This window comes from Scardinius erythrophthalmus, assembly GCF_964197995.2.
Source record: "Scardinius erythrophthalmus genome assembly, chromosome: 15".
Taxonomy (NCBI): Eukaryota; Metazoa; Chordata; class Actinopteri; order Cypriniformes; family Leuciscidae; genus Scardinius; species Scardinius erythrophthalmus.
The window spans coordinates 45,475-70,196 of record NC_138235.1 but is presented as its reverse complement, the minus strand read 5'-3'; positions in this window follow the sequence as shown (position 1 = coordinate 70,196).

The following is a 24,722-nucleotide window of genomic DNA, read 5'->3' as shown; positions in this document are numbered from 1 at the left end:
TGAGTTACACGTATCCTCCACTCTCTGCCTGAGGCTAGTGAAGAACCTGCTAATGCTGGAAGAGCCTGCTAATGCTGGAAGAACCTGCTAATGCTGGAAGAGCCTGCTAATGCTGGAAGAGCCTGCTAATGCTGGAAGAGCCTGCTAATGCTGGAAGAGTCTGCTAATGCTGGAAGAGCCTGCTAATGCTGAGTTACACGTATCCTCCACTCTCTGTCTGAGGCTAGTGAAGAACCTGCTAATGCTGGAAGAGTCTGCTAATGCTGGAAGAACCTGCTAATGCTGGAAGAGCCTGCTAATGCTGGAAGAGCCTGCTAATGCTGGAAGAGCCTGCTAATGCTGGAAGAGTCTGCTAATGCTGGAAGAGCCTGCTAATGCTGAGTTACACGTATCCTCCACTCTCTGTCTGAGGCTAGTGAAGAGCCTGCTAATGCTGGAAGAGCCTGCTAATGCTGGAAGAGCCTGCTAATGCTGAGTTACACGTATCCTCCACTCTCTGTCTGAGGCTAGTGAAGAGCCTGCTAATGCTGGAAGAGCCTGCTAATGCTGGAAGAGTCTGCTAATGCTGAGTTACACGTATCCTCCACTCTCTGTCTGAGGCTAGTGAAGAGCCTGCTAATGCTGGAAGAGCCTGCTAATGCTGTGAGTTACACGTATCCTCCACTCTCTGCCTGAGGCTAGTGAAGAACCTGCTAATGCTGGAAGAGCCTGCTAATGCTGGAAGAGTCTGCTAATGCTGAGTTACACGTATCCTCCACTCTCTGTCTGAGGCTAGTGAAGAGCCTGCTAATGCTGGAAGAGCCTGCTAATGCTGTGAGTTACACGTATCCTCCACTCTCTGCCTGAGGCTAGTGGAGAGCCTGCTAATGCTGGAAGAGCCTGCTAATGCTGTGAGTTACACGTATCCTCCACTCTCTGCCTGAGGCTAGTGGAGAGCCTGCTAATGCTGTGAGTTACACGTATCCTCCACTCTCTGTCTGAGGCTAGTGAAGAGCCTGCTAATGCTGGAAGAGCCTGCTAATGCTGTGAGTTACACGTATCCTCCACTCTCTGCCTGAGGCTAGTGAAGAGCCTGCTAATGCTGGAAGAGCCTGCTAATGCTGTGAGTTACACGTATCCTCCACTCTCTGCCTGAGGCTAGTGGAGAGCCTGCTAATGCTGGAAGAGCCTGCTAATGCTGGAAGAGCCTGCTAATGCTGTGAGTTACACGTATCCTCCACTCTCTGCCTGAGGCTAGTGGAGAGCCTGCTAATGCTGTGAGTTACACGTATCCTCCACTCTCTGTCTGAGGCTAGTGAAGAGCCTGCTAATGCTGGAAGAGCCTGCTAATGCTGTGAGTTACACGTATCCTCCACTCTCTGTCTGAGGCTAGTGAAGAGCCTGCTAATGCTGGAAGAGCCTGCTAATGCTGTGAGTTACACGTATCCTCCACTCTCTGCCTGAGGCTAGTGGAGAGCCTGCTAATGCTGGAAGAGCCTGCTAATGCTGGAAGAGCCTGCTAATGCTGAGTTACACGTATCCTCCACTCTCTGCCTGAGGCTAGTGAAGAGCCTGCTAATGCTGGAAGAGCCTGCTAATGCTGTGAGTTACACGTATCCTCCACTCTCTGCCTGAGGCTAGTGAAGAACCTGCTAATGCTGGAAGAGCCTGCTAATGCTGGAAGAGCCTGCTAATGCTGAGTTACACGTATCCTCCACTCTCTGCCTGAGGCTAGTGAAGAACCTGCTAATGCTGGAAGAGCCTGCTAATGCTGTGAGTTACACGTATCCTCCACTCTCTGCCTGAGGCTAGTGAAGAGCCTGCTAATGCTGGAAGAGCCTGCTAATGCTGTGAGTTACACGTATCCTCCACTCTCTGCCTGAGGCTAGTGAAGAGCCTGCTAATGCTGGAAGAGCCTGCTAATGCTGGAAGAGCCTTCTAATGCTGTGAGTTACACGTATCCTCCACTCTCTGCCTGAGGCTAGTGAAGAGCCTGCTAATGCTGGAAGAGCCTGCTAATGCTGTGAGTTACACGTATCCTCCACTCTCTGCCTGAGGCTAGTGAAGAACCTGCTAATGCTGGAAGAGCCTGCTAATGCTGTGAGTTACACGTATTCTCCACTCTCTGCCTGAGGCTAGTGAAGAACCTGCTAATGCTGGAAGAGCCTGCTAATGCTGTGAGTTACACGTATCCTCCACTCTCTGCCTGAGGCTAGTGAAGAACCTGCTAATGCTGGAAGAGCCTGCTAATGCTGTGAGTTACACGTATTCTCCACTCTCTGCCTGAGGCTAGTGAAGAACCTGCTAATGCTGGAAGAGCCTGCTAATGCTGGAAGAGCCTGCTAATGCTGTGAGTTACACGTATTCTCCACTCTCTGCCTGAGGCTAGTGAAGAACCTGCTAATGCGGGAAGAGCCTGCTAATGCTGGAAGAGCCTGCTAATGCTGGAAGAGCCTGCTAATGCTGGAAGAGCCTGTTAATGCTGGAAGAGCCTGCTAATGCTGAGTTACACGTATCCTCAAATCTCTGCCTGAGGCTAGTGAAGAGCCTGCTAATGCTGGAAGAGTCTGCTAATGCTGGAAGAGCCTGCTAATGCTGGAAGAGCCTGTTAATGCTGGAAGAGCCTGCTAATGCTGGAAGAGCCTGTTAATGCTGGAAGAGCCTGCTAATGCTGGAAGAGCCTGTTAATGCTGGAAGAGCCTGCTAATGCTGTGAGTTACACGTATTCTCCACTCTCTGCCTTAGGCTAGTGAAGAACCTGCTAATGCTGGAAGAGCCTGCTAATGCTGGAAGAGCCTGCTAATGCTGGAAGAGCCTGCTAATGCTGAGTTACACGTATCCTCCACTCTCTGCCTGATGCTAGTGAAGAGCCTGCTAATGCTGGAAGAGCCTGCTAATGCTGTGAGTTACACGTATTCTCCACTCTCTGCCTTAGGCTAGTGAAGAGCCTGCTAATGCTGGAAGAGCCTGCTAATGCTGGAAGAGCCTGCTAATGCTGAGTTACACGTATCCTCCACTCTCTGCCTGATGCTAGTGAAGAGCCTGCTAATGCTGGAAGAGCCTGCTAATGCTGGAAGAGCCTGCTAATGCTGAGTTACACGTATTCTCCACTCTCTGCCTTAGGCTAGTGAAGAGCCTGCTAATGCTGGAAGAGCCTGCTAATGCTGGAAGAGCCTGCTAATGCTGAGTTACACGTATCCTCCACTCTCTGCCTGAGGCTAGTGAAGAGCCTGCTAATGCTGGAAGAGCCTGCTAATGCTGTGAGTTACACGTATCCTCCACTCTCTGCCTGAGGCTAGTGAAGAACCTGCTAATGCTGGAAGAGCCTGCTAATGCTGGAAGAGCCTGCTAATGCTGAGTTACACGTATCCTCCACTCTCTGCCTGAGGCTAGTGAAGAGCCTGCTAATGCTGGAAGAGTCTGCTAATGCTGGAAGAGCCTGCTAATGCTGTGAGTTACATGTATTCTCCACTCTCTGCCTGAGGCTAGTGAAGAACCTGCTAATGCTGGAAGAGCCTGCTAATGCTGGAAGAGCCTGCTAATGCTGGAAGAGCCTGCTAATGCTGGAAGAGCCTGCTAATGCTGGAAGAGCCTGTTAATGCTGGAAGAGCCTGCTAATGCTGTGAGTTACACGTATCCTCCACTCTCTGCCTGAGGCTAGTGAAGAGCCTGCTAATGCTGGAAGAGCCTGCTAATGCTGTGAGTTACACGTATCCTCCACTCTCTGCCTGAGGCTAGTGAAGAACCTGCTAATGCTGGAAGAGCCTGCTAATGCTGGAAGAGCCTGCTAATGCTGAGTTACACGTATCCTCCACTCTCTGCCTGAGGCTAGTGAAGAGCCTGCTAATGCTGGAAGAGTCTGCTAATGCTGGAAGAGCCTGCTAATGCTGTGAGTTACATGTATTCTCCACTCTCTGCCTGAGGCTAGTGAAGAACCTGCTAATGCTGGAAGAGCCTGCTAATGCTGGAAGAGCCTGCTAATGCTGGAAGAGCCTGCTAATGCTGGAAGAGCCTGCTAATGCTGGAAGAGCCTGTTAATGCTGGAAGAGCCTGTTAATGCTGGAAGAGCCTGCTAATGCTGTGAGTTACACGTATTCTCCACTCTCTGCCTGAGGCTAGTGAAGAGCCTGCTAATGCTGGAAGAGCCTGCTAATGCTGGAAGAGCCTGCTAATGCTGTGAGTTACACGTATCCTCCACTCTCTGCCTGAGGCTAGTGAAGAGCCTGCTAATGCTGGAAGAGCCTGCTAATGCTGGAAGAGCCTGCTAATGCTGGAAGAGCCTGCTAATGCTGTGAGTTACACGTATTCTCCACTCTCTGCCTGAGGCTAGTGAAGAGCCTGCTAATGCTGGAAGAGCCTGCTAATGCTGGAAGAGCCTGCTAATGCTGGAAGAGCCTGCTAATGCTGGAAGAGCCTGTTAATGCTGGAAGAGCCTGCTAATGCTGTGAGTTACACGTATTCTCCACTCTCTGCCTGAGGCTAGTGAAGAGCCTGCTAATGCTGGAAGAGCCTGCTAATGCTGGAAGAGCCTGCTAATGCTGTGAGTTACACGTATCCTCCACTCTCTGCCTGAGGCTAGTGAAGAGCCTGCTAATGCTGGAAGAGCCTGCTAATGCTGGAAGAGCCTGCTAATGCTGAGTTACACGTATCCTCCACTCTCTGCCTGAGGCTAGTGAAGAGCCTGCTAATGCTGGAAGAGCCTGCTAATGCTGAGTTACACGTATCCTCCACTCTCTGCCTGAGGCTAGTGAAGAGCCTGCTAATGCTGGAAGAGCCTGCTAATGCTGTGATTTACACGTATCCTCCACTCTCTGCCTGAGGCTAGTGAAGAGCCTGCTAATGCTGGAAGAGCCTGCTAATGCTGGAAGAGACTGCTAATGCTGGAAGAGCCTGCTAATGCTGGAAGAGCCTGCTAATGCTGGAAGAGCCTGCTAATGCTGGAAGAGCCTGTTAATGCTGGAAGAGCCTGCTAATGCTGTGAGTTACACGTATTCTCCACTCTCTGCCTTAGGCTAGTGAAGAACCTGCTAATGCTGGAAGAGTCTGCTAATGCTGGAAGAGCCTGCTAATGCTGAGTTACACGTATCCTCCACTCTCTGCCTGAGGCTAGTGAAGAACCTGCTAATGCTGGAAGAGCCTGCTAATGCTGTGAGTTACACGTATCCTCCACTCTCTGCCTGAGGCTAGTGAAGAGCCTGCTAATGCTGGAAGAGCCTGCTAATGCTGAGTTACACGTATCCTCCACTCTCTGCCTGAGGCTAGTGAAGAGCCTGCTAATGCTGGAAGAGCCTGCTAATGCTGTGATTTACACGTATCCTCCACTCTCTGCCTGAGGCTAGTGAAGAGCCTGCTAATGCTGGAAGAGCCTGCTAATGCTGGAAGAGACTGCTAATGCTGGAAGAGCCTGCTAATGCTGGAAGAGCCTGTTAATGCTGGAAGAGCCTGCTAATGCTGAGTTACACGTATCCTCCACTCTCTGCCTGAGGCTAGTGAAGAACCTGCTAATGCTGGAAGAGCCTGCTAATGCTGGAAGAGCCTGCTAATGCTGGAAGAGCCTGCTAATGCTGAGTTACACGTATCCTCCACTCTCTGCCTGAGGCTAGTGAAGAACCTGCTAATGCTGGAAGAGCCTGCTAATGCTGGAAGAGCCTGCTAATGCTGTGAGTTACACGTATTCTCCACTCTCTGCCTGAGGCTAGTGAAGAACCTGCTAATGCTGGAAGAGTCTGCTAATGCTGGAAGAGCCTGCTAATGCTGTGAGTTACACGTATCCTCCACTCTCTGCCTGAGGCTAGTGAAGAACCTGCTAATGCTGGAAGAGTCTGCTAATGCTGGAAGAGCCTGCTAATGCTGTGAGTTACACGTATCCTCCACTCTCTGCCTGAGGCTAGTGAAGAACCTGCTAATGCTGGAAGAGCCTGCTAATGCTGGAAGAGCCTGCTAATGCTGAGTTACACGTATCCTCCACTCTCTGCCTGAGGCTAGTGAAGAGCCTGCTAATGCTGGAAGAGCCTGCTAATGCTGTGAGTTACACGTATCCTCCACTCTCTGCCTGAGGCTAGTGAAGAACCTGCTAATGCTGGAAGAGCCTGCTAATGCTGGAAGAGCCTGCTAATGCTGAGTTACACGTATCCTCCACTCTCTGCCTGAGGCTAGTGAAGAATCTGCTAATGCTGGAAGAGCCTGCTAATGCTGGAAGAGCCTGCTAATGCTGGAAGAGCCTGCTAATGCTGAGTTACACGTATCCTCCACTCTCTGCCTGAGGCTAGTGAAGAGCCTGCTAATGCTGGAAGAGCCTGCTAATGCTGTGAGTTACACGTATCCTCCACTCTCTGCCTGAGGCTAGTGAAGAGCCTGCTAATGCTGGAAGAGCCTGCTAATGCTGGAAGAGCCTGCTAATGCTGAGTTACACGTATCCTCCACTCTCTGTCTGAGGCTAGTGAAGAGCCTGCTAATGCTGGAAGAGCCTGCTAATGCTGTGAGTTACACGTATCCTCCACTCTCTGCCTGAGGCTAGTGAAGAACCTGCTAATGCTGGAAGAGCCTGCTAATGCTGAGTTACACGTATCCTCCACTCTCTGCCTGAGGCTAGTGAAGAACCTGCTAATGCTGGAAGAGCCTGCTAATGCTGAGTTACACGTATCCTCCACTCTCTGCCTGAGGCTAGTGAAGAACCTGCTAATGCTGGAAGAGCCTGCTAATGCTGGAAGAGCCTGCTAATGCTGGAAGAGCCTGCTAATGCTGAGTTACACGTATCCTCCACTCTCTGCCTGATGCTAGTGAAGAGCCTGCTAATGCTGGAAGAGCCTGCTAATGCTGGAAGAGCCTGCTAATGCTGAGTTACACGTATCCTCCACTCTCTGCCTGAGGCTAGTGAAGAACCTGCTAATGCTGGAAGAGCCTGCTGATGCTGGAAGAGCCTGCTAATGCTGAAAGAGCCTGCTAATGCTGGAAGAGCCTGTTAATGCTGGAAGAGCCTGCTAATGCTGTGAGTTACATGTATTCTCCACTCTCTGCCTGAGGCTAGTGAAGAACCTGCTAATGCTGGAAGAGCCTGCTGATGCTGGAAGAGCCTGCTAATGCTGAAAGAGCCTGCTAATGCTGGAAGAGCCTGTTAATGCTGGAAGAGCCTGCTAATGCTGTGAGTTACACGTATCCTCCACTCTCTGCCTGAGGCTAGTGAAGAGCCTGCTAATGCTGGAAGAGCCTGCTAATGCTGTGAGTTACACGTATTCTCCACTCTCTGCCTGAGGCTAGTGAAGAACCTGCTAATGCTAGAAGAGCCTGCTAATGCTGGAAGAGCCTGCTAATGCTGAGTTACACGTATCCTCCACTCTCTGCCTGAGGCTAGTGAAGAGCCTGCTAATGCTGGAAGAGACTGCTAATGCTGGAAGAGTCTGCTAATGCTGGAAGAGCCTGCTAATGCTGGAAGAGCCTGCTAATGCTGTGATTTACACGTATCCTCCACTCTCTGCCTGAGGCTAGTGAAGAGCCTGCTAATGCTGGAAGAGACTGCTAATGCTGGAAGAGTCTGCTAATGCTGGAAGAGCCTGCTAATGCTGGAAGAGACTGCTAATGCTGGAAGAGCCTGCTAATGCTGAGTTACACGTATCCTCCACTCTCTGCCTGAGGCTAGTGAAGAGCCTGCTAATGCTGGAAGAGCCTGCTAATGCTGTGAGTTACACGTATTCTCCACTCTCTGCCTGAGGCTAGTGAAGAACCTGCTAATGCTGGAAGAGACTGCTAATGCTGGAAGAGTCTGCTAATGCTGGAAGAGCCTGCTAATGCTGGAAGAGCCTGCTAATGCTGGAAGAGCCTGCTAATGCTGAGTTACACGTATCCTCCACTCTCTGCCTGAGGCTAGTGAAGAGCCTGCTAATGCTGGAAGAGCCTGCTAATGCTGGAAGAGCCTGCTAATGCTGTGAGTTACACGTATTCTCCACTCTCTGCCTGAGGCTAGTGAAGAACCTGCTAATGCTGGAAGAGCCTGCTAATGCTGGAAGAGCCTGCTAATGCTGTGAGTTACACGTATTCTCCACTCTCTGCCTGAGGCTAGTGAAGAACCTGCTAATGCTGGAAGAGTCTGCTAATGCTGGAAGAGCCTGCTAATGCTGGAAGAGCCTGCTAATGCTGAGTTACACGTATTCTCCACTCTCTGCCTGAGGCTAGTGAAGAACCTGCTAATGCTGGAAGAGTCTGCTAATGCTGAGTTACACGTATCCTCCACTCTCTGCCTGAGGCTAGTGAAGAGCCTGCTAATGCTGGAAGAGCCTGCTAATGCTGTGAGTTACACGTATCCTCCACTCTCTGCCTGAGGCTAGTGAAGAACCTGCTAATGCTGGAAGAGCCTGCTAATGCTGGAAGAGCCTGCTAATGCTGAGTTACACGTATCCTCCACTCTCTGCCTGAGGCTAGTGAAGAACCTGCTAATGCTGGAAGAGTCTGCTAATGCTGGAAGAGTCTGCTAATGCTGGAAGAGCCTGCTAATGCTGTGAGTTACACGTATCCTCCACTCTCTGCCTGAGGCTAGTGAAGAACCTGCTAATGCTGGAAGAGTCTGCTAATGCTGAGTTACACGTATCCTCCACTCTCTGCCTGAGGCTAGTGAAGAGCCTGCTAATGCTGGAAGAGCCTGCTAATGCTGTGAGTTACACGTATCCTCCACTCTCTGCCTGAGGGTAGTGAAGAACCTGCTAATGCTGGAAGAGCCTGCTAATGCTGGAAGAGCCTGCTAATGCTGTGAGTTACACGTATCCTCCACTCTCTGCCTTAGGCTAGTGAAGAACCTGCTAATGCTGGAAGAGCCTGCTAATGCTGGAAGAGCCTGCTAATGCTGGAAGAGCCTGCTAATGCTGAGTTACACGTATCCTCCACTCTCTGCCTGAGGCTAGTGAAGAGCCTGCTAATGCTGGAAGAGCCTGCTAATGCTGGAAGAGCCTGCTAATGCTGGAAGAGCCTGCTAATGCTGGAAGAGCCTGCTAATGTTGAGTTACACGTATCCTCCACTCTCTGCCTGAGGTTAGTGAAGAACCTGCTAATGCTGGAAGAGCCTGCTAATGCTGGAAGAGCTTGCTAATGCTGGAAGAGCCTGCTAATGCTGGAAGAGCCTGCTAATGCTGAGTTACACGTATCCTCCACTCTCTGCCTGAGGCTAGTGAAGAGCCTGCTAATGCTGGAAGAGCCTGCTAATGCTGGAAGAACCTGCTAATGCTGGAAGAGTCTGCTAATGCTGGAAGAGCCGGCTAATGTTGAGTTACACGTATCCTCCACTCTCTGCCTGAGGTTAGTGAAGAGCCTGCTAATGTTGGAAGAGCCTGCTAATGCTGGAAGAGCCTGCTAATGCTGTGAGTTACACGTATCCTCCACTCTCTGCCTGAGGCTAGTGAAGAGCCTGCTAATGCTGGAAGAGCCTGCTAATGCTGGAAGAGCCTGCCAATGCTGTGAGTTACACGTATCCTCCACTCTCTGCCTGAGGCTAGTGAAGAACCTGCTAATGCTGGAAGAGCCTGCTAATGCTGTGAGTTACATGTATTCTCCACTCTCTGCCTGAGGCTAGTGAAGAGCCTGCTAATGCTGGAAGAGCCTGCTAATGCTGTGAGTTACACGTATTCTCCACTCTCTGCCTGAGGCTAGTGAAGAACCTGCTAATGCGGGAAGAGCCTGCTAATGCTGGAAGAGCCTGCTAATGCTGTGAGTTACACGTATCCTCCACTCTCTGCCTGAGGCTAGTGAAGAACCTGCTAATGCTGGAAGAGCCTGCTAATGCTGTGAGTTACATGTATTCTCCACTCTCTGCCTGAGGCTAGTGAAGAACCTGCTAATGCTGGAAGAGCCTGCTAATGCTGGAAGAGCCTGCTAATGCTGTGAGTTACACGTATTCTCCACTCTCTGCCTGAGGCTAGTGAAGAACCTGCTAATGCGGGAAGAGCCTGCTAATGCTGGAAGAGCCTGCTAATGCTGGAAGAGCCTGCTAATGCTGGAAGAGCCTGCTAATGCTGAGTTACACGTATCCTCCACTCTCTGCCTGAGGCTAGTGAAGAGCCTGCTAATGCTGGAAGAGCCTGCTAATGCTGGAAGAGCCTGCTAATGCTGGAAGAGCCTGTTAATGCTGGAAGAGCCTGCTAATGCTGGAAGAGCTTGATAATGCTGGAAGAGCCTGCTAATGCTGTGAGTTACACGTATCCTCCACTCTCTGCCTGAGGCTAGTGAAGAGCCTGCTAATGCTGGAAGAGCCTGCTAATGCTGGAAGAGCCTGCTAATGCTGAGTTACACGTATCCTCCACTCTCTGCCTGAGGCTAGTGAAGAGCCTGCTAATGCTGGAAGAGTCTGCTAATGCTGGAAGAGCCTGCTAATGCTGAGTTACACGTATCCTCCACTCTCTGCCTGAGGCTAGTGAAGAGCCTGCTAATGCTGGAAGAGCCTGCTAATGCTGGAAGAGCCTGCTAATGCTGAGTTACACGTATCCTCCACTCTCTGCCTGAGGCTAGTGAAGAGCCTGCTAATGCTGGAAGAGTCTGCTAATGCTGTGAGTTACACGTATCCTCCACTCTCTGCCTGAGGCTAGTGAAGAGCCTGCTAATGCTGGAAGAGTCTGCTAATGCTGGAAGAGCCTGCTAATGCTGAGTTACACGTATCCTCCACTCTCTGCCTGAGGCTAGTGAAGAGCCTGCTAATGCTGGAAGAGCCTGCTAATGCTGGAAGAGCCTGCTAATGCTGAGTTACACGTATCCTCCACTCTCTGCCTGAGGCTAGTGAAGAGCTTGATAATGCTGGAAGAGCCTGCTAATGCTGTGAGTTACACGTATCCTCCACTCTCTGCCTGAGGCTAGTGAAGAGCCTGCTAATGCTGGAAGAGCCTGCTAATGCTGTGAGTTACACGTATCCTCCACTCTCTGCCTGAGGCTAGTGAAGAGCCTGCTAATGCTGGAAGAGCCTGCTAATGCTGTGAGTTACACGTATCCTCCACTCTCTGCCTGAGGCTAGTGAAGAGCCTGCTAATGCTGGAAGAGCCTGCTAATGCTGGAAGAGCCTGCTAATGCTGAGTTACACGTATCCTCCACTCTCTGCCTGAGGCTAGTGAAGAGCCTGCTAATGCTGGAAGAGTCTGCTAATGCTGGAAGAGCCTGCTAATGCTGAGTTACACGTATCCTCCACTCTCTGCCTGAGGCTAGTGAAGAACCTGCTAATGCTGGAAGAACCTGCTAATGCTGGAAGAGCCTGCTAATGCTGGAAGAGCCTGCTAATGCTGGAAGAGCCTGCTAATGCTGGAAGAGCCTGCTAATGCTGAGTTACACGTATCCTCCACTCTCTGTCTGAGGCTAGTGAAGAGCCTGCTAATGCTGGAAGAGCCTGCTAATGCTGTGAGTTACACGTATCCTCCACTCTCTGCCTGAGGCTAGTGAAGAACCTGCTAATGCTGGAAGAGCCTGCTAATGCTGGAAGAGCCTGCTAATGCTGGAAGAGCCTGCTAATGCTGGAAGAGTCTGCTAATGCTGGAAGAGTCTGCTAATGCTGTGAGTTACACGTATCCTCCACTCTCTGCCTGAGGCTAGTGAAGAACCTGCTAATGCTGGAAGAGCCTGCTAATGCTGGAAGAGCCTGCTAATGCTGGAAGAGCCTGCTAATGCTGGAAGAGTCTGCTAATGCTGGAAGAGCCGGCTAATGCTGAGTTACACGTATCCTCCACTCTCTGCCTGAGGCTAGTGAAGAACCTGCTAATGCTGGAAGAGCCTGCTAATGCTGGAAGAGCCTGCTAATGCTGAGTTACACGTATCCTCCACTCTCTGTCTGAGGCTAGTGAAGAGCCTGCTAATGCTGGAAGAGCCTGCTAATGCTGGAAGAGCCTGCTAATGCTGGAAGAGCCTGCTAATGCTGAGTTACACGTATCCTCCACTCTCTGTCTGAGGCTAGTGAAGAGCCTGCTAATGCTGGAAGAGCCTGCTAATGCTGTGAGTTACACGTATCCTCCACTCTCTGCCTGAGGCTAGTGAAGAACCTGCTAATGCTGGAAGAGCCTGCTAATGCTGGAAGAGCCTGCTAATGCTGGAAGAGCCTGCTAATGCTGGAAGAGCCTGCTAATGCTGGAAGAGTCTGCTAATGCTGGAAGAGTCTGCTAATGCTGTGAGTTACACGTATCCTCCACTCTCTGCCTGAGGCTAGTGAAGAACCTGCTAATGCTGGAAGAGCCTGCTAATGCTGGAAGAGCCTGCTAATGCTGGAAGAGCCTGCTAATGCTGGAAGAGTCTGCTAATGCTGGAAGAGCCGGCTAATGCTGAGTTACACGTATCCTCCACTCTCTGCCTGAGGCTAGTGAAGAACCTGCTAATGCTGGAAGAGCCTGCTAATGCTGGAAGAGCCTGCTAATGCTGAGTTACACGTATCCTCCACTCTCTGTCTGAGGCTAGTGAAGAGCCTGCTAATGCTGGAAGAGCCTGCTAATGCTGGAAGAGCCTGCTAATGCTGGAAGAGCCTGCTAATGCTGAGTTACACGTATCCTCCACTCTCTGTCTGAGGCTAGTGAAGAGCCTGCTAATGCTGGAAGAGCCTGCTAATGCTGTGAGTTACACGTATCCTCCACTCTCTGCCTGAGGCTAGTGAAGAACCTGCTAATGCTGGAAGAGCCTGCTAATGCTGGAAGAGCCTGCTAATGCTGAGTTACACGTATCCTCCACTCTCTGTCTGAGGCTAGTGAAGAGCCTGCTAATGCTGGAAGAGCCTGCTAATGCTGGAAGAGCCTGCTAATGCTGAGTTACACGTATCCTCCACTCTCTGCCTGAGGCTAGTGAAGAGCCTGCTAATGCTGGAAGAGCCTGCTAATGCTGGAAGAGCCTGCTAATGCTGAGTTACACGTATCCTCCACTCTCTGCCTGAGGCTAGTGAAGAGCCTGCTAATGCTGGAAGAGCCTGCTAATGCTGGAAGAGTCTGCTAATGCTGGAAGAGCCTGCTAATGCTGTGAGTTACACGTATCCTCCACTCTCTGCCTGAGGCTAGTGAAGAGCCTGCTAATGCTGGAAGAGCCTGCTAATGCTGGAAGAGCCTGCTAATGCTGAGTTACACGTATCCTCCACTCTCTGTCTGAGGCTAGTGAAGAGCCTGCTAATGCTGGAAGAGCCTGCTAATGCTGGAAGAGCCTGCTAATGCTGGAAGAGCCTGCTAATGCTGGAAGAGACTGCTAATGCTGTGAGTTACACGTATCCTCCACTCTCTGCCTGAGGCTAGTGAAGAGCCTGCTAATGCTGGAAGAGCCTGCTAATGCTGGAAGAGCCTGCTAATGCTGTGAGTTACACGTATCCTCCACTCTCTGCCTGAGGCTAGTGAAGAGCCTGCTAATGCTGGAAGAGCCTGCTAATGCTGGAAGAGCCTGCTAATGCTGAGTTACACGTATCCTCCACTCTCTGCCTGAGGCTAGTGAAGAGCCTGCTAATGCTGGAAGAGCCTGCTAATGCTGAGTTACACGTATCCTCCACTCTCTGCCTGAGGCTAGTGAAGAGCCTGCTAATGCTGGAAGAGCCTGCTAATGCTGTGATTTACACGTATCCTCCACTCTCTGCCTGAGGCTAGTGAAGAGCCTGCTAATGCTGGAAGAGCCTGCTAATGCTGGAAGAGCCTGCTAATGCTGGAAGAGCCTGCTAATGCTGGAAGAGCCTGCTAATGCTGGAAGAGCCTGCTAATGCTGGAAGAGCCTGCTAATGCTGGAAGAGCCTGTTAATGCTGGAAGAGCCTGCTAATGCTGTGAGTTACACGTATTCTCCACTCTCTGCCTTAGGCTAGTGAAGAACCTGCTAATGCTGGAAGAGTCTGCTAATGCTGGAAGAGCCTGCTAATGCTGAGTTACACGTATCCTCCACTCTCTGCCTGAGGCTAGTGAAGAACCTGCTAATGCTGGAAGAGCCTGCTAATGCTGTGAGTTACACGTATCCTCCACTCTCTGCCTGAGGCTAGTGAAGAGCCTGCTAATGCTGGAAGAGCCTGCTAATGCTGAGTTACACGTATCCTCCACTCTCTGCCTGAGGCTAGTGAAGAGCCTGCTAATGCTGGAAGAGCCTGCTAATGCTGTGATTTACACGTATCCTCCACTCTCTGCCTGAGGCTAGTGAAGAGCCTGCTAATGCTGGAAGAGCCTGCTAATGCTGGAAGAGACTGCTAATGCTGGAAGAGCCTGCTAATGCTGGAAGAGCCTGTTAATGCTGGAAGAGCCTGCTAATGCTGAGTTACACGTATCCTCCACTCTCTGCCTGAGGCTAGTGAAGAACCTGCTAATGCTGGAAGAGCCTGCTAATGCTGGAAGAGCCTGCTAATGCTGGAAGAGCCTGCTAATGCTGGAAGAGCCTGCTAATGCTGAGTTACACGTATCCTCCACTCTCTGCCTGAGGCTAGTGAAGAACCTGCTAATGCTGGAAGAGCCTGCTAATGCTGGAAGAGCCTGCTAATGCTGTGAGTTACACGTATTCTCCACTCTCTGCCTGAGGCTAGTGAAGAACCTGCTAATGCTGGAAGAGTCTGCTAATGCTGGAAGAGCCTGCTAATGCTGTGAGTTACACGTATCCTCCACTCTCTGCCTGAGGCTAGTGAAGAACCTGCTAATGCTGGAAGAGCCTGCTAATGCTGGAAGAGCCTGCTAATGCTGAGTTACACGTATCCTCCACTCTCTGCCTGAGGCTAGTGAAGAGCCTGCTAATGCTGGAAGAGCCTGCTAATGCTGTGAGTTACACGTATCCTCCACTCTCTGCCTGAGGCTAGTGAAGAACCTGCTAATGCTAGAAGAGACTGCTAATGCTGGAAGAGCCTGCTAATGCTGGAAGAGCCTGCTAATGCTGGAAGAGCCTGCTAATGCTGAGTTACACGTATCCTCCACTCTCTGCCTGAGGCTAGTGAAGAACCTGCTAATGCTGGAAGAGCCTGCTAATGCTGGAAGAGCCTGCTAATGCTGTGAGTTACACGTATTCTCCACTCTCTGCCTGAGGCTAGTGAAGAGCCTGCTAATGCTGGAAGAGTCTGCTAATGCTGGAAGAGCCTGCTAATGCTGTGAGTTACACGTATCCTCCACTCTCTGCCTGAGGCTAGTGAAGAACCTGCTAATGCTGGAAGAGCCTGCTAATGCTGGAAGAGCCTGCTAATGCTGAGTTACACGTATCCTCCACTCTCTGTCTGAGGCTAGTGAAGAACCTGCTAATGCTGTGAGTTACACGTATCCTCCACTCTCTGCCTGAGGCTAGTGAAGAACCTGCTAATGCTGGAAGAGTCTGCTAATGCTGGAAGAGCCTGCTAATGCTGAGTTACACGTATCCTCCACTCTCTGCCTGAGGCTAGTGAAGAGCCTGCTAATGCTGTGAGTTACACGTATCCTCCACTCTCTGCCTGAGGCTAGTGAAGAACCTGCTAATGCTGGAAGAGTCTGCTAATGCTGGAAGAGCCTGCTAATGCTGAGTTACACGTATCCTCCACTCTCTGTCTGAGGCTAGTGAAGAACCTGCTAATGCTGGAAGAGCCTGCTAATGCTGTGAGTTACACGTATCCTCCACTCTCTGCCTGAGGCTAGTGAAGAGCCTGCTAATGCTGGAAGAGCCTGCTAATGCTGTGAGTTACACGTATCCTCCACTCTCTGCCTGAGGCTAGTGAAGAGCCTGCTAATGCTGGAAGAGCCTGCTAATGCTGGAAGAGCCTGCTAATGCTGGAAGAGCCTGCTAATGCTGGAAGAGCCTGCCAATGCTGTGAGTTACACGTATCCTCCACTCTCTGCCTGAGGCTAGTGAAGAGCCTGCTAATGCTGGAAGAGCCTGCTAATGCTGGAAGAGCCTGCTAATGCTGGAAGAGTCTGCTAATGCTGGAAGAGCCTGCTAATGCTGGAAGAGCCTGCTAATGCTGAGTTACACGTATCCTCCACTCTCTGCCTGAGGCTAGTGAAGAGCCTGCTTGAAACGTTTAACTCTCTCTTTTCCAGCACTTTAGACACAGTTGCTCCGTTGCGCTTAAAGAAGATTAAAGAAAATAGTCCAACGCCGTGGTACAATGAGCACACTCGGGCCCTTAAGAGAGCAGCCAGAAAAATGGAGCGCAACTGGAAGAAAACAAAACTAGAGGTATTTCGCATTTCATGGAAGGAGAGCTCAATTACTTACATAGAGGCTTTAAAAGCTGCTAGATCTGCTTATTTTTCAACCCTATTAGAAGAAAATAAACATAATCCTAGGTATTTATTTGAAACGGTGGCTAAACTAACGAAAAATAAAGCTTCAAGCACCGAAGTTTCCAAGCAACACAGCAGTAATGACTTCATGAACTTCTTCACTTATAAGATTGATAATATCAGGGACAAAATTATAACTATGCAACCGTCTACTACAGTATCGCATCAGGCAGTGCATTGTAGTCTCCCTGAGGAAAAATTTGATTCATTCGTTGCTATAGGAGAGGAAGAATTTACTAAACTCGTTAAATCATCTAAATCAACAACATGTATGTTAGACCCTATACCGACTAAGCTACTGAAAGAAATACTTCCAGAGGTCATAGATCCTCTTCTTAATATCATTAATTCGTCTTTGTCTCTAGGATACGTACCAAAAACCTTTAAGCTGGCTATGATTAAACCGCTTGTTAAAAAAACGCAACTTGATCCTACAGAATTAGTCAATTACAGGCCGATCTCGAATCTGCCTTTTCTGTCAAAGATATTAGAAAAGGCAGTATCCTCACAACTGTGTTCCTTTCTTGAAAGAAATGATATCTGTGAGGATTTCCAGTCCGGATTTAGACCGTACCATAGTACCGAGACAGCTCTCGTTAGAGTCACAAATGATTTGCTCTTATCAACCGATCGTGGTTGTATCTCGCTATTAGTGTTACTCGATCTTAGTGCTGCATTTGACACTATCGACCACAACATTCTTTTAAATAGACTCGAAAACTATGTTGGCATTAGTGGAACTGCATTAGCATGGTTTAAATCATACTTATCTGACCGTTATCAGTTTGTAGCAGTAAATGAAGAGATGTCTCATCGATCACAAGTTCAGTATGGAGTACCACAAGGCTCAGTCCTAGGACCGCTGCTGTTCACTCTGTACATGCTACCCTCACACACACACACACACACACACACACACACACACCCTGTACATGCTACCCTTAGGAGATATCATTAGGAAGCATGGAATTAGCTTCCACTGTTATGCCGAAGATACTCAGCTCTATATTTCTTCAAAACCTAACGAAACTTATAAATTCACAAAATTAACGGAATGCATAGCGGATATAAAAATTGGATGACTCGTAATTTCCTACTTCTAAATTCTGAAAAAACAGAGATTCTAATTATTGGACAAAAAACTTCCTCACGTAATACTGTCTAACACTTGATGGCTGCTCTGTTAAGTCTTCGTCGTCGGTTAGGAACCTGGGTGTGCTCTTTGATACCAATCTTTCATTTGAAAGTCACGTGTCTAGTATCTGTAAAACTGCATTTTTCCATCTTAAAAATATATCTAAATTACGCCATATGCTCTCATTGACAAATGCGGAACAGTTAGTTCATGCGTTTGTAGCGGGACCTTGGCCCTTCACACTTGGGGCAAATATAGAAACACTGCCTCTAGCGTCACATGACTACGCCACCCTATTTAATAGGGAAATATAGATGTTACTACTAAGAATTGGTAAAGGATACACAGGAACGTGATTAGCAAGAAAGGGCTAGAGACGTGGATACCAATAATACAAAAGTTTTTATTTAAATACAATCATTTTTAAAATATATAAAAGCTGAGAATCATCAACAAACACATGCAGGAGAGACCATAATCCAAAGGAGGCCGAGGCTTGATGGCAGACACACGCCCAAGGCTTCAATATCACTCTCAACACCCCGTGTACTAGTAACAGCACACACACTGCAATAAAGTCAAGAAATAATCACACAGCACTCTGTGACGAGCTCTCTACCACCACGTACGGGCCTGCTAGTGGTCTGCCCCAATGCCTCAGCTCCTGTAACAAGAGTGTGAAATTATTTATGGTCTCAACATACAACACCCTCACTCAAACATGCACAAATTATAAACATTTAGATCAACAAACAAGAAAATACTACAGAAAATGAAAATATGAAAGTCGAAGTTTGGTGCTGGCATTGGGTATTACTCTCACTGACCTTCTACCAGCACCTCTTGAAGGAACTCACAAATCAAAATAAATACAACACTGTAAAACACTCAAAATAAACAAATCAGATCACTCAATACACAAACAATTATAAATGAAAATACTGCAATATTTGAATGTATAGTGTGGAAGACACTCATCGTTTAGAGTGGTTAATACTGGAGAACGGGCGTCACGTTATGCTGCGCAGTGCGCACACACATACGCACACACACACACGTGTGTTGGAGGAGTTTGTTATAAGGATAATCTTGAGATATGAAAACAGCAGCGTCAAATCAGCGTTGCCCACCAGGCGTCTCAGAACATATGTTCTCCTTTAAAATACAAACATAAACATACTTACAATATATATAAAAAATGAGCGTTATACAAAGTGGACGTTTCACGTACCTTTAATTCATAAACCCATCGCCCATCCACGCATACACAGGAACAGGACACAACATCCCCGAAGCATGGGAATGCAAAGGGAGAGCAGCCACTCAAAACTCAAACCGCGGGCCATCCACGCAGCTATGAATCACACAGTCATTACGACAAATCACATACCTGGGTACTAACTAAGCAGCCAACACACACACATAAGGTTACCTCAAAGCATATGAGACACGGGACTGCAAGAGGCATGTAACGTGAGAGCCGGAGCCGCCAACAGCCGCGGGCCATCCACGCAGCTATAAACAAAACAAGCGTTTACACAAAATCCCACATCTGTTTTTACGACCTAGCTCAAATGCACCTACCTCAAAGCGGAAGCGCTGCAGAAACAAGGGGCGGTCCCACGGGCAATGACGCGACGCTCAAACGCCAAGCACACGCAGGAGGTGACTACATGTTCTTTTATACTGTCCCACCCTGCTCGTAATTGGACCTACACTACCCCAAGCACATTAGTCTAATTACAGCGCCACAATACGTCCCAATACACGTTCATGACCTTAAGGCTAGATTATTGTAATGCTCTACTGGGTGGTTGCCCTGCACGCTTAATGAACAAACTACAGCTGGTCCAAAACGCAGCAGCTCGAGTTCTTACCAGAACCAGGAAGGATGAACATATTAGCCCGGTTCTGTCAAAACTGCACTGGCTCCCTATTAAACATCGCATAAATTTTAAAATATTGCTGATTACTTCCAAAGCACTGAATGGTTTAGCTCCGCAGTACTTGAGCGAGCTCTTAACGCATTATAGTCCGTCACGTCTATTGCGATCTCAAAATTCCGGCCAGTTGATAATACCTAGAATATCAAAATCGACTGCTGGCGGTAGATCCTTTTCCTATTTAGCACCAAAACTCTGGAACAGTCTTGAAACCATTGTCCGGGAAGCAGACACACTCTGTCAGTTCAAAGCCAGATTAAAGACACATCTCTTTGACCTAGCATTCACATAATGCATTATAGACTTCTATAATTCAATGTTAGGCTGCATAAGATTATGTCAACTGGAACCGGGAACACTTCCCATAAATCCTGATGTACTCGTTACATCATGAGAAGAATGGCATCTACGCTAATTTTAGTGTCTGTGTTTATCCCGAGGTTTTCCCGCAGCCTGCCGGATCCAGGCCGTATCCAGATCTGATGAAGGACCTTCGCCTGGACCCGATGACAACGCAGTGCTGAAGTGCCAACTAGTCTCTCCCAATGGAGGATCCCTCCACCACTATACAGATAAGGCGTTGTCGGGGAAATTCGTTTCGCGTTCCTACCCCGAAGTGACAAAATAAAATTAAATTCTTTATCAAAATTTATAATGAAAGACAAGTACTTTGTTTGGCTTGTAGTTTGACTTTGTGTGGCTTGTACTTTTCTTTGCTTGGCTTGTAGGGAATTCCAAACCTGCGTATTTCCAAACACACATAACTATAGAACCCATTCTAAATTCGCTTGTGAACGCCATCAGCGTTTCTCACAGGTTTGCGTTTAAAGTCTGTGTAGAGGGAATGGTGTCGTCTTAGTGGCCCCTAATTTACTAACAAATGAACGTTGCGACGGAAGCAAATCAATCAAAACTAACTTTAGATGGAAAATAACTTAACTCTGCTATAAAGCCAAAACAATCTCTGTTACCTTAAATTATACGCTTATCTCCGTAAAGCTGCTTTGAAACAATCTACATTGTTAAAAGCGCTATATAAATGAAGATGACTTGACTTGACTTGACATGGAATTAGAGATAAATTATGGGCTTTAGCAAAGGCCAGATCAATGAAGTTTTCAGCTGCCCCAGAGTCAATTAAAGCTGTAACTTTCAGAGATTCATTAGTAGTACACAGAGAAACCTCCAAATTGAGAGAATTAGAATAACGAGTATTGGGACTCACCGCAGAAAAATGGCAGTGAGTGGGTCTCACGGGACAGGACGCCCTCAGATGGCCGGTTTGAGCGCAGTATAAACATAGATTGTTTCTCCGCCTCCTCTCGCGCTCCTCTGTAGAAATGCGCGTGAAGCCGATTTGCATGGGTTCGGGCCCGGAGCTGGCGGAGGGATACTCGTTGAAGTGTGTTCTGAGCGAGGTGCGGCGGGCTCGCGAAAGGTTATCCAGGCGGACAGCGAGCTCCATGAGTTGACTCAAAGTTTTGTCGTCGTCGCGGCAGGCTAATTCTCCCTGAAGATCCGCGTGCAGGCCCTTTCGATAGAGGAGTTTAAGTGGATCGTCGGTTCAGCCCGTCTGAGCCGCGAGGGTGCGAAATGAGAGAGTATAATCTGCCGCCATGGAATTTCCTTGACGTAAGGATAATAATTGCTCACCGGGATCCTTCCCTCCCGCGGCGTGTTCAAAATCCTCTCGAAACTGAGCAATGAAGTCGTCATAACTCGGGAATGAAAGCTCTCCTCCTGCCCAGAGTGCGGTGGCCCATTCCAGTGCCCGTCCCGTGAGAAGAGAACAGATAAAAGCTACACGAGCATCATCAGAGGGAAACAACTGTGGCTGTTGGCTGATGTAAAGTGTACACTGCAGAAGAAATCCCTTGCAAGCAGCAGGTGAGCCATTAAATTTCTCAGGTAGAGATAAATGAGGATTATTAGATGCGGTACTCACGCTGGGTGATGGTTGAACAGGTGGACTGGCGTTTTGAGCTTGATTAGTGGCTGCCGCTTGAGCAGTAAGGGCTTGCATAGTTTTCACTAACTCGTCAGTAATGGAGGTTGGTTTTACCAGTTGTTGTTGGTGTGCGGTGAGAACTGAAGCTTAAATCGAGAGCTCCGTAGAGAGATGATGTAAAGCTGCTGGATCCGGGGGTGGCGAAGTCTTCTGTTGTGCTCGGGTTTCAGGGGCCGAAGGCTGTTGTGAACGAGAGGCTGAGGCAGTTGGATCCATTTGCAAAGCTTTATTGAAACACACCAGAAGACACTTTAGAGCTGACATGCAACACAAGCAGACAAAACTGAAGGGCTATCCAAACTCGTAGTCAGAAGTGAGCAGATGTCAGGGCAGGCAGAGAAACGTTCGTAAATGTCCAGGAAAACAGGCTATAATCAAAACCAGGGAAACGGGAATCTTAGAAATAATGCTCGGAACTGTCTGCAGGAATAACACTGGCAAAACAAGACTTCGCAACTAAACAATGGGAAGAACAGTCCAGATATAGGTGAGTTGAAGATGTCCAGGTGATGGTAATGACAGATGATAAGGTGACTGGAATGATGGGAAGTGCAGTTTCTAGAATTCGGGAGATAGTGATCTGATGATTCCAGAGGGAGGCATCACGGAGCGCTCTGTGACAAGTGTTCTCTTTCTTTGAAAAAAAAAAAAAGATTATAGGCCTACATTTTATCATATGTATTCATTAGTTTGAATATAGCCAACATTGGAACAGCTAACATCTTAGTTGATGACTTTATTTTTGACAAAAATAGTATTATATATATATATATATATATATATATATATATATTTATATATATATATATATAAAGCATGTGAGCAGAAATGGCTAAACAAAAGCTTATTTGATGTGGCAATATATTCTACAGTAAAAACTGTACCCAAATCTAGTCAACAAAATGTTGTCTTTCATATTTCGCCTGACTGTAACGTTGTTTTTTTTAAATATTAGGGCATATAAATGTTTTTGCAGTTTAATACGTTGCTTATACAAATAGCCTACATTTTATTTCAACATATTTCAGTCGATTTTTAATCATCTCTGTATAGCAATACAGTTTGCTAAAACATCATCATTCATTCACACACAGAAACGCAATTTAAATTTAAACTGTCTTTTTGCCAGCTGTGGTAAACAGCGCGCATCTCTGCGGCTGCCGTTCATTCATTCACAGAAATGCGATTCACTTGAGAAGGAAAAAAACTTACTACAGTATTCCTCAGCTCAGTCGGATCCTTGCTCCTTGAAAGACCTGCACTTCTGAGGTACATTTTCCATTATTATTATTCCTCACAGCACTGCGCGATGGTGTAAACAAGTAGGCTACAATGATATGATTAAACTTGTGTTTTCTCGAGCTGATATGGGGGGTTCTCACAGGTTTGCAGGATTGCCTCAGTCATTTGAGTTTGAACAGCGCGCGCTCTCCGTGGGTGGAGATGAGAACGACTGACATCTCGCACTTTTCTTACAGATTACATGAACTGAGAATATTTGTTTTTTATATAAATTACTTCATTTTAAAGAAGAGAATTCAAGCTTCATGCCTGTATGTCTGTCTGTCTGTTTGGCTGAGTATTCGCTGAGTTATGGTTTATTTTCGGACGCGTTTCAGAATTGACTTCACTGACAGAGAGAAAGCAGAACTCACATCATGTTTATTTTTCTTTATTTGGCAAAAAGCACAACACTTTGTTTTTTATTGTGAGTATACACAAAAATAATACACATTTAACAGAATCGATTGATGTATGAAACTTGTTTGTAATATCAAAGTCAACAGAGCAAAATTAATCTAGTTTGAACTGATAAAAAAAAGCGAGCCTATCGCGCTGGCGCGATTGTCGACCTCAGGGGGTTAATAACTAATGATCGTTGCAATTTACTGTAAGTGAATCAATCAAACTAACTTTAGCTGGACAATAACTTTATTCTAGAGCTGCTATAAAGCCAAAACAATCTCTGTTACTTTAATTTCCTATTATCAATGTAAAGCTGCTTTGGAACAATCTACATTGTTGCGAATGGATCCGTGACAGCGGTGCTCGTGCTCTGCATGTTGTTGGTTTGGTCTTCTGTCACATCCATAAGAAGGCAAACAAGGTAGAGTGTAACAAACAAACAAACAAACTTTATTAAAGTGCAGAGTGAGCGATGCAGGATGAGTTGAACGATGAAGGCAATGCTTATATTGTGAACACTTAGCTGAACTTGAATAATATCTTTGCAGGTGATGACGATGACAAGTGTAGTGATCAGGTGGAGTGGGCAGAAGTGATGGCTCTGTTGACTCCGTGACAATAATGGATGTCATTGGGAATTGAATCCTTTTTATTACACATATGTTAAATTCAATAGCTTTTTCACTGTTCAGTATAAAGATTATTTCACCATTTTTGATAATGTGTTCTGTATATAGGACAGTTATTGCCCACCCATTACATTGCAATAGTTAATTTACAGAGTAAACTGGAAGGGTTATGTTACGAACCTCAAGTGGAAAGTCCAGAGGAGGAGGAGGTTGGTGACAATAATAAAACCATTTCGGGTTGAAGGAACAAAGGAGACCAATTTATCAGCCAGTATGGTGTTTATTTACAACATTAATTAACCAAAAGGTACAACAGACACAACAAGGTAAATCTCACAAAAAAACAACAACTACAACACAACTACGAAGAGGAAACAAACACATTAGTATTTACCACCCTCTCTCCACTGAGAGAGTAACGCCCAGCACAAAGGTCAGACTAGATACACGCTACTGCAGGAACTCCACGAAGCCATTGCAGCATCACCCAGCTCTGGTAAGCTGTAGGTATAGACGTCCGCTCTCCACACGGCTAAAAAATCAGTCTGCCTGTTCTCTTTCCTTTTTACCAGCTCCCCGCTCTCCTGCTTATTGCCAACAGGTGTGCACACTAATTGATTGCCAACTGGAGACAAGTGTGCACACAGGACCTGCAGAGAACAGACAAGCAGCAGTACACCTGGCATACATACACACATGCACACACGGCCTAAAGGCCGTAACAGACAGCTCAAGCATTCTTGAGTTCCAATGGATGACATAACCCCTCTATTTCTGGACCCCATTCCTAATTCACAGAAATCATCTTAACCACACCAAGGGACCCCTCAGATGAGTTCCAGGAGCCGCTCAAAGGAAGGGTGATCTACAGTGGCTGATTACTGATTAAAGCAAAAACCACCACACCTGTGTTCAGTTCAGTTGCACCTAGGCTTTGCTTTCATGTGGAAATACTAAACTATATCAAAACAGCGAAGAAATTAAGCAAAAAATAAAACAAAAATGTATTATGTTTTGAAAAATGTAAGAGAATTCTAATCTAAAGTGAAGAAATTAATTGCATTTCAAAGCTAATGTTCAAAATTCTCACCGCATTGGATGATCTGGGACGTACTGTCAGTGCGGAGCCTGCTCAACGGATCCAAATCGCCGAA